The sequence below is a fragment of the Salvelinus sp. IW2-2015 genome, unplaced genomic scaffold (assembly GCF_002910315.2).
Source record: "Salvelinus sp. IW2-2015 unplaced genomic scaffold, ASM291031v2 Un_scaffold5279, whole genome shotgun sequence".
In the NCBI taxonomy this organism is placed as follows: domain Eukaryota; kingdom Metazoa; phylum Chordata; class Actinopteri; order Salmoniformes; family Salmonidae; genus Salvelinus; species Salvelinus sp. IW2-2015.
Window position 1 is genome coordinate 1 of NW_019946544.1, and position 10502 is coordinate 10502.

Genomic DNA, 10502 nt, shown 5'->3' on the forward strand with positions numbered 1-10502 from the left:
AAGTTTCTTGCGGTATGTCTCTATAAGCATGCACATCTAGCCACTGGGATTTTTGCCGATTCTTCAAGGTAAAACTGCTCCAGCTCCTTCAAGTTAGATGGTTCCACTGTGGGTACAGCAATCTTTAAGTCATACCACAGATTCTCAATTGGATTGAGCTCTGGGCTGACTAGGCCATTCCAAGACATTTAAAAGTTTCTCTGTAACCACTCGAGTGTTGCTTTAGCAGTATGCTTAGGGTCATTGTCCTGTTGGAAGGTGAACCTCCATCCCAGTCTCAAATCTCTGGAAGACTGAAACAGGTTTTCCTCAAGAATTTCCCTGTATTTAGCGTCATCCATCATTCCTTTAATTCAGACCAGTTTCCCAGTCCTGCCAATGAAAAGACATCCCCACAGCATGATGCTGACACCACCATGCTCACTGTGGGGATAGTGTTCTTGGGTGGATGAGAGGTGTTGGGTTTGTGCCAGACAGCATTTTCCTTGATGGCCAAAAAGCTCAATTTTAGTCTCATCTGACCGGAGTACCTCCTTCCATATGTTTGGGGAGTCTCCCACATGCCTTTTGGCGAACACCAAATGTGTTTACTATTTTTTTCTTTAAGCAATGGCTTTTTCTGGCCAGTCTTCCATAAATCCCAGCTCTGTAGAGTGTACTGCATAAAGTGGTCCTACGGACAGATACTTCAACCTCTGCTGTGGAGCTTTGCAGCTCCTTCAGGGTTATCTTTGGTCTCTTTGTTGCCTCTCTGATTAATGCCCCCTTGCCTGGTCTGTGAGTTTTGGTGGGCGGCCCTCTCTTGGCAGTTTGTTGTGGTGCCATATTTTTCTTTTTATTAAATGGATTTAAAGGTGCTCTGTGGGATGTTCAAAGTTTCTGATATTTTTTTATAACCCAACCCTGTTCTGTACTCTCCACAACTTTGTCCCTGACCTGTTTGGAGAGCTCCTTGGTCTTCATGGTGCCACTTGCTTGGTGGTGCCCCTTGCTTAGTATGTTGCAGACTCTGGGTCCTTTCAGAACAGGTGTAAATATACTGAGATCATGTGACAGATCATGTGACACTTAGATTGCACACAGGTGGACTTATTTAATTAATATGTGACTTCTGAAGTTAATTGGTTGCACCAGATCTTATTTAGGGGTTCATAGCAAAGAGGGTGAATACATATGCACGCACCACATTTCAGTTTGTTGTTTTTTTGAATTTGAAACAAGTAATTTTTTCATTTCACTTCACCAATTTGGACTATTTTGTGTATGTCCATTACATGAAATCCAAATAAAAATCCATTTAAATTACAGGTTGTAATGCAACAAAATACGAAAAATGCCAAGGGGGATGAAAGCTTTTGCAAGGCACTGTATATGTAAAAGATTGTATCGTAATATGTTATTCTGATTATTATGTAGATATATTTCAGTCACATTACATATACAACACAGGAGGTTGGTTTCGTACCCTTAATGGGAGGACGGGCTCGTGGTAATGGATGGAGCGGAATAAGTGGAATGGTATGAAACACATCTAATACATGGTTTCCATGTGTTTGATGCCATTCCATTTGCTCCGTTCCAACCATTATTATGAGCTGTCCTCCCCTCAGCAGCCTCCACTGATATACAARTRGATTGATGGTAATTCAGTAGTTATGTAGAATSACAACTTATATAGACAGTCATATAATGAGGMCGCTTGTCTATCSATATGTCCTATAACACAYTCATCMTTTTGGTATTTTATTAGGATCCCCATTAGCTGTTGCGATAGCAGCAGCTACTCTTCCTGGGGTCCACACAAAACATGAAACATGACATAATACAAAACATTAATAGACAAGAACAGCACAAGGACAGAACTACATACATTTAAGATGTGACACATAGCCTCTATGCTGCACTTCTATTGTATTTTAGGCAATAGCTCTATCTGCAGAAGCGTGGTTTCTGTCCCTGTATTCTAACTGCATAATGTATATTGAAATGTAAGCTATTCATTTCACAACTAGTATTYATAATACTATTCATAATAACAGTCATGGGGAAATAATTTTGATTGATTTATTGCATTTCTTTATCCATCCAAAGTTCTGACAAGTATGTTTGAAGTTAAACCAAAAGTCATGATGGAGTATTACATTTAACGGTAATCACTTAAGCGAACAATATCTGAACATTTCTTGCATTTTGTCTCATCGTTTGATGATCTGGTATCATTTCTCTGCCTAGCTATCTGGACCATTTCAAGAAAATAATTTATCAACTCCCCCCTCCACTATCTTCACCCCACCTCCGCCCCTCACCTCCACTTCCCTCCTTGTCTTCGGCCCTCCACCTCCTCCTCCCATTCCTCCACCTCCCTCCTCCTCATCCACCTCACCCCTCCTCCTCCCATTCCTCCACCTCCCTCCTCCTCATCCACCTCACCCCTCCTCCTCCCTTCTTATTCCTTATCAGCACTGTTGCGTAACCTCTAGACTTAAGAGCASTAACAACMYRKGSKSTKTYYMSWSTCWCACAGTCTAACCCAACACCATGGCTCTCTATGAGTCTAAGACCGAGCTCTGGGACCTGGACATCAATGTGATCCAGCCAGAGGGGAAAGGTCCAGATCCAGCCACAGATGGAAACAGCGGTACCAAGCCGTTCAGGGATGCGTTCGAACGTTATATCCAGCCCTGTCTGGCAGAGCTGCTGGGTTCATCTCTGTTTATCTTTGTGGGGTGTCTGTCTGTGATCGAGAACACGGGAGGCACCGGGAGGCTGCACCGGCCCTGGCACACGGCCTGGCCCTGGGCATCGTCATCGCCGTGCTGGGGGAGATCAGGTAAGGCTGGGGAGCCCCTCTGGGGTGGGTGGTGAGAGGCTGGAAGGTGATAACCTGGTCCAGATCTGTTTGTGCTGTATAGCCAACTTTTCTGGCCATGACATGGTATAGGTTTTGGACTAGCTGGGAAGTTGATGCTCAGGTTTTCAAATGTTAGCAGAGCAACAGAAGAGTCTGTTCTTAGGCTTTCAACATGCAGTATGTTGATGTGTAACAGATTGCAAAAAAGCATTGCGAAAACGAAGAATTGTAATGGATCTGTTGATCGGCATTGACTTGAAGTTTTATGACTGTGCTTTCAAAGTAGCCTACAATAGATCATTAAAATGCACAACAGAATTTTAAAATCACACTTGTACCATTTTGATGAGGCAATCTACATCAGCATTTTTTCTCTATTATGGTTTTATTGTTGCTACATGCCTCTATATTTAAAAATGAGTTTGTTTTGTTTTCTAAAGGATGTGCCTCATATAAAAAACTATTGTGAACTGTTTAAAATAAAATAACTTAATTCAAATGTATTAGGGTAATTCAATTCTTCCATGTCTCTCTCTGCAGTGGGGGGCACTTCAACCCAGCAGTGTCTGTGTCTGTGTTTCTGATCGGGGGTKTCAACATCATACTGCTGGTCCCCTACATACTGGCTCAGCTGTGTGGAGGGATGATAGGGGCAGGACTAGCCAAGGTGGGTACTCTGTAGCCTACTAAAATGTGGGTTGCACTGTTTCTACTAGTACTAACTTGGTATTTAATAGGATTTTAATTATAATTGTTCTTATTTATTGACATTGAAAACATGTACATTTATTTAACTTAATTATTTGGTAACAATATGTACTTTKTAGTACGAACAAACTACCTGGCACCAAATGGGTAGGCCTACTGTCATAAAGACTATGTAAACGTCAGGAAAATATCAGCTAGATATTTCACACTTTCAGAGGTTTGATCGTCCCAGAATACACAACACTTGTACATTCCACACTTATTCTATCAGTATGATCATCCTCATCCTATCAACACTTCAGATATGGATCATGACAATAATCTCTTTCTACACCTACCCTGCTCTTCTCTTGGCTGCTATCAGGACAGTAAAACGATAAAGTAATTGACGTCCATGAGGGTTGAGTGACCAGGCAGTCACCCACTCTACTCTATTGGCAGTCATTTACATGTACAGTATCCTTAGAGCTGAACAAGATGAGTTGAGTCTGTGTTTCACCACCTTGTAAAGTCAAGAGCTCATTGGCCATTACCCTGCAGGCACATTTGGTTCCTTGGAAGTTGTGGGAACATACGTTTTTGGTTTCCCATTGGTTCTGGGAATGAAGCCATATGTTTCCTGACTGGTAAAAATGTAGGTTTTTTAAATGTTCTGAGAACAGAAGTTTTTTTAACTGCTTTGTTGGTTAAGGGCTTGTATGTAAGCATTTCACTGTAAGATCTACACCTGTTGTATTCGGCGCATGTGACAAATACAATTTGATTTGATTTGATTTGTTCGGGGAATGTTAATTTTTAGGTTTCAGGGAGGTACTGAGGATGTTTTACTATGGTTCCCTGAAAGTTTTCAGACGCCTCACAAGTCCTCAACTGGCAGCTTCATTAAATAGTACCCGCAAAACACCAGTTTCAACATCAGCAGCGACTCCGGGATGCCGGCCTTCTAGGCAGAGTTCCTCTGTCCAGTGTCTGCGTTCTTTTGCCCATCTTAATATTTTATTTTTATTGGCCAGTCTGAGATATGGCTTTTTCTTTGCATCTCTGCCTAGAAGYCCAGCATCCRGGAGTCYCCTCTTCACTGTTGACTTTGAGACTGGTGTTTTGCGGGTCTATTTAATGAAGCTGCCAGTTGAGGACTTGTGAGGAATCTGTTTCTCAAACTAGACACTCTAATGTACTTGTCCTCTTGCTCAGTTGTGCACCGGGGCCTCCCACTCCTCTTTCTATTCAGGTTAGAGCCTGTTTGTGCTGTTCTGTGAAGGGAGGTACACAGCGTTGTACGAGATCTTCAGTTTCTTGGCAATTTCTCACATGGAATAGCATTCATTGCTCAGAACAAGAATAGACTGACGAGTTTCAGAAGAAAGTTCTTTGTTTCATCCATTTGATCCTGTAATAGAACCCACAATTGCTACGCTTCAGATACTCAACTAGTCTAAAGGCCAGTTGTATTGCTTCTTTAATCAGAACAACAGTTTTCAGCTGTGCTAACATAATTGCAAAAGTTTTTCTAATGATCAATAGCCTTTAAAATCATAAACTTGATTAGCTAACACAACGTGCCATTGGAACACAGGAGTGATGGTTGCTGATAATGGGCCTCTGCATGCCTACGTACTGTTAGATAAATCCATAAATCGCCGTTTCCAGCTACAATAGTCCATTTTACAACAGAAAATGTCTACACTGTATTTCTGACAATTTGATGTTATTTTAATGGACAAAAAATGTACTTTTCTTTATTTTTTGACCCAAAACTTTTGAACGGTAGTGTATATGTTCAGTACTGAGTCAAAAGTTTGGAACACACTACTCATTCAGAGGTTTTTTCTTTATTTGTACTATTTTCTTAGCACTGTAGAATAATAGTGAAGACATCAAAACTATGAAATAATAACATATGGAAAATGTAGAACCAAAAAAAGTGTTAAACAAATCAAAAATAATTTTTACATTTTATATTTTTCAAAGTAGCCAACCTTTGCTTGATGACAGCTTTGAAAACTCTAGGGATCTCTCAACCAGCTTCATGAGGTAGTCACCTGGAATGCATTTCAATTAACAGGTGTGCCTTGTTTTAAAGTTAATTTGTGGAATTTCTTTCCTTCTTAATGCGTTGAGCCAAGCGCGGTTGTGTTGTGACATGATAGGATTGGTATACAGAAGATAGCCCTATTTGGTAAAATACCAAGTCCATATTATGGCAAGAACAGCTCAAATAAGCAAAGAGAAACGACAGTCCATCATTACTTTAAGACATGAAGGCCAGTCCAATCCAAAACATTTCAAGAACTTTGACAGTTCTTCAAGTGCAGTCGCAAAAACCATCAAGCGCGTATGATGAAACTGGCTCTCCATGAGGACCGCCAGAGGAAAGGAAAACACAGAGTTTACCTCTGCTGCAGAGGATAAGTTCATATAGAGTAGCTGCACCTCAGATTGCAGCCCAAATAAATGCTTCACAGGGTTTCAAGTAACACATCTCAACAATCAACTGTTCAGAGGAAGACGAGAGTGAATCAGGCCTTCATTGGTCCAAATTGCTGCAAAGAAACCACACTTTAAAGGACACCAATAATAAGAGAAGACTTGCTTGGGCCAAAAAACACGAGCAATGGACATTAGACGGTGAAATCTGTCCTTTGGTCTGATGAGTCAAAATTTTAGATTTTTGGTTCCAACGCTGTGGTCCTTGTGAGACGCAGAGTAGGTGAACGGATGACCTCTGCGTGTGTGGTACCCAATGTGAAGCATGGAGGAGGTGTGATGGTGTGGGGCAGCGGCTGCTGTGGTTTGCGCTTAGTGGGACTATCATTTTGTTTTTTCACAACAGGACAATGATCCAACACACCTCCAGGCTGTGTAAGGGCTATTTGACCAAAAAGGAGAGTGGAAGGAGTGCTGCATCAGATGACCTGGCCTCCACAATCACCCGACCTCAACCCAATTGAGATGGTTTTGGATGAGTTGGACCGCTGAGTGAAGGAAAAGCAGCCAGCAAGTGCTCAGCCATATGTTGGCAACCCTTCAAGACGTTGGAAAAGCATTCCAGGTGAAGCTGGTTGAGAGAATGCCAAGAGTGGGCAAAGCTGTCATCAAGGCAAAGGGCGGCTCTACTTGAAGAATCTAAATATAAAATGTATTTTGATTTGTTATAACACTTTTTTGGTTACTACATGATTCCATGTGTTATTTCATAGTTTTGATGTCTTCACTATTATTCTACAACGTAGCAAATAGTAAAAATAAAGACAAACCCTGAAATGAGTAGGTGTGTCCAAACTTTTGGCTAGTACTGTATATATTTTTATCACACTTGAAAAGACAAACTCTGACAGATGTAGCAATATGACCAGTGGAAAGTAGCAGTCGATAAGCAAATGTTAAATATGTTCTTCTGTATCTGGACCTATATCTTTTCTCCCTACATATCCATAGTTCAATATCAGTAATATCTCCTTCTCCAGGTGATTCCCCATCCATGAACTATGCCAAGGTTTCAGGGGCAGCATTCAACACAGTGCAGGCAGACACCCAGATAGTACCGCACACAGGTGGCAGAGGTGATCATGACTCTGTTCCTGACCAATGGTGGTGTGTATGGGGGCCGGTGAATGGACGACCCGCAGCCTGTTGGCCCTCTCTGCATCGGGCTGACCGTCACCCGCAGACATCCTGGCTGGGTGAGGACCCATGCGGTAGAAGGTATGGTGTAAGAGCGGTGGGTGGGTGGTCGTGGAGTGGATTGATGTAAGGTGTGTGGGTAAGGTATGGTGTAAGAGGGGTGGGTGGGGTGGTCGTGGAGTGGAGTGGATTGATGTAAGGTGTGTGGGTAAAGTATGGTGTAAGAGCGGTGGGTGGGGTGGTCGTGGAGTGGATTGATGTAAGTGTGTGGGTAAGGTATGGTGTAAGAGCGGTGGTGGGTGGTCCGTGGAGTGGATTGATGTAAGGAGTGTGGGTAAGGTATGGTGTAAGAGCGTGGGTGGGGTGGTCGTGGAGTGGATTGATGTAAGGTGTGTGGGTAAGGTATGGTGTAAGAGCGGTGGGTGGGGTGGTCGTGGAGTGGATGATGTAAGGTGTGTGGGTAAGGTATGGTGTAAGAGCGGTGGGTGGGGTGGTCGTGGAGTGGATTGATGTAAGGGTGTGGTAAGGTATGGTGTAAGAGCGGTGGGTGGGGTGGTCGTGGAGTGGATTGATGTAAGGTGTGTGGGTAAGGTATGGTGTAAGAGCGGTGGGTGGGGTGGTCGTGGAGTGGATTGATGTAAGGTGTGTGGGTAAGGGTTGGGAGAAAAGCGGTGGGTGGGGTGGTCGTGGAGTGGATTGATGTAAGGTGTGTGGGTAAGGGTTGGGAGGAGGGCTGTACTGTACATTCTGCAGAACAACTTTCAGATACAAACAAATCAAAATCAAATGTTATTAGTCACATGCGCCGAAAACAACAGGAAAATAACAGACCTTACAGTGAAATGCTTACCTACGAGCCCCTAACCAACAATGCAGTTAAAAAAAATACAGATAAGAATAAGAGATAAAAGTAACAAGTAATTAAAGAAGCAGAGTGAAATAACAATAGTTAGACTATATATACAGGGGTAGCGATACAGAGTAATGTGCCGGGCACCGGTTATTTGAGGTATATGTACATATAGGTAGAGTTATTAACGTGACTATGCATAGATGACACAGAGAGTAGCAGTGTGTAAAGAGGGGGGGGGGGGGGGGGGGCACTGAAAATAGTCTGGGTAGCCATTTAACTAGATTTCAGGAGTCTTATGGTTTTGGGTAAAAGCTGTTTAGAAGACTCTTGGAACAAGACTTGGCGCTCCCGTACCCGCTTGCCGTGCGGTAGCAGAGAGAACAGTCTATGACTTGGGTGGCTGGAGTCCTTTGACAATTGTTAGGCCTTCCTCTGACACCGCTTTGGTATAGAGGTCCTGGATGGCAGGAAGCTTGGCCCCAGTGATGTACTGGGCCGTACGCACTACCCTCTGTAGAGTGCCTTGCGGTCAGAGCCGAGCATTTGCCATACCAGGCAGTGATGCAACAAGTCAGGTGCTCGATGGTGCAGCTGTAGAACCTTTGAGGATCTGAGGACCCATGACAATGCTTTTCAGTCTCCTAAGGGGGAATAGGTTTTGTCGTGACCTCTTCACGACTGTCTTGGTGTGCTTGGACCATGTTAGTTGTTGGTGAAGTGGACACCAAGGAACTTGAAGCTCTCAACCTGCTCCACTGCAGCCCCGTCAATGAGAGTGCCGGTCCTCTTTTTCCTGTAGTCCACAATCATCTCCTTTTGTCTTGATGTTTGATGTAATGGCCTACCTTTGTACAGTATAGTTAACTACTACTGAGATAAATACCTGTACACTACCAATAAAACACAATGTACACCACAATACACTCCTTACTGTGTACCGTAAGACACCACAAGCTCTATCGTTCATTCATGCATCGCTTTTATATCACATCCTCTACAGGGGAGCAGTGTCTGGGGCATGTATGAACCCAGCTCGTGCCTTTTGGCCCGGCCGTGGTGGCCAACTACTGGAGCTACCACTGGAATCTACTGGTGGGACCCATGTCTGAGCCCTTGCTAACCGCCAGCTTCATACGGTACTGTACGGCTCTGATCTTCTGGGGCCTGGATACCTGGCTGTTTACATCATTGTCCTGTTTGGATTTAAACAGAAACAGACTGAGCCCAAGCTACTATTGAAACACTTTGGTTGGGAAAGCAGCCTTAATCTTTGTCCTTGAAATGACCATTAATACTAAAATAATGACCCAACTGGAGCTCCATAGATTAGAATGGAATAATATTTACTATTGAATGGAAGTTGCCTACACTAGCTGCAAGTGTGGGATTAGAAGCCTTGTCTGCCCATAAATTCTTGCAAATCAGCAAGAGAATCTACCACCACCATATCGGGGGATATGTTGTCTTGTGCGATAAAACACGCATCGTAACATGGCTGTTAGACAGGGCTGTTAGACAGGGCTGTGTAGACAGGGCTGTTAGACAGGGCTGTTTCCTCAACTTGATAAACATGAACTGTCCCTTTAAAATCAATGGCTAGCTATGTGATGGAAAGTTACTCTTACAATGGGTGCTTTTATACAATTCTTAAGTCTGGGAGAGTCATTAACCTAGTTTTAACAATGTGTGGATTTAACACCTTTTTATCTAGATTTTCCTTGTTAAAGTCTTGTGTTGTCTAAGACATATTTTGTGGAATTATTTACATTTATGTTAAAAAAAAACGAAAGAAACAATGTGTGGAAGCAACAACTTGTCGAGTGATGTTACATTCAACAATTCTGTACTATTTTGATGGTGTGTTTTTTCTATTTTCAGATTACTGCTTGGGGATGAGAAAACCAGAGTTCTCTTGATGTGATACAGATGTAGGTTTCCAGTTCAAGTCCATAAAAATGTAAATTTCCAAAATCCACATAAATTCTAACAGTATTTTTGTGTTACTATTTCCATGTCAATTAGTTTAAAATAATCTTACCAATGTAACTTTATTATATACCGGTATATATAGATTATCTATTGTCCATAAATGTAATCTATTTTATTCAATGCCATTTGTATAAACGAATTTTTGTGCATTAAATATTGCATTGCATATTTCTTTCTATGATTGATCCCTTTTGACATAGTAGAAGTGACTTCTGGCCCATAGTCTGTGTTTTATACCGCCACCTTTTGGTTATGTGGTGAACTACAGCCTTGCATTGGTCTGACTCTCACTGTACTGTGATACAACCTTCCATATGCGTCATGCCTTTTCACTGATTATCTGCACACAGACATCCAAAAACTAGCCACAGTAGATAACATTGAATTTGACACTGTAATTGCTATCTTGACTGAAAGTCTAGCAGRATCTGTCATGATATGAGTGTCTCAGCCATAGAAATATAATTACTAGAAAGG

The 10502-nt window shown here is 42.4% G+C and overlaps 1 pseudogene; it reads left to right on the top strand.

Moving 5' to 3' along the window:
* The first annotated feature begins 2525 nt into the window (after positions 1-2525).
* LOC112078122 (aquaporin-8-like) lies at positions 2526-10257 on the top strand (annotated as a pseudogene).
* The last annotated feature ends 245 nt before the right edge of the window (positions 10258-10502 follow it).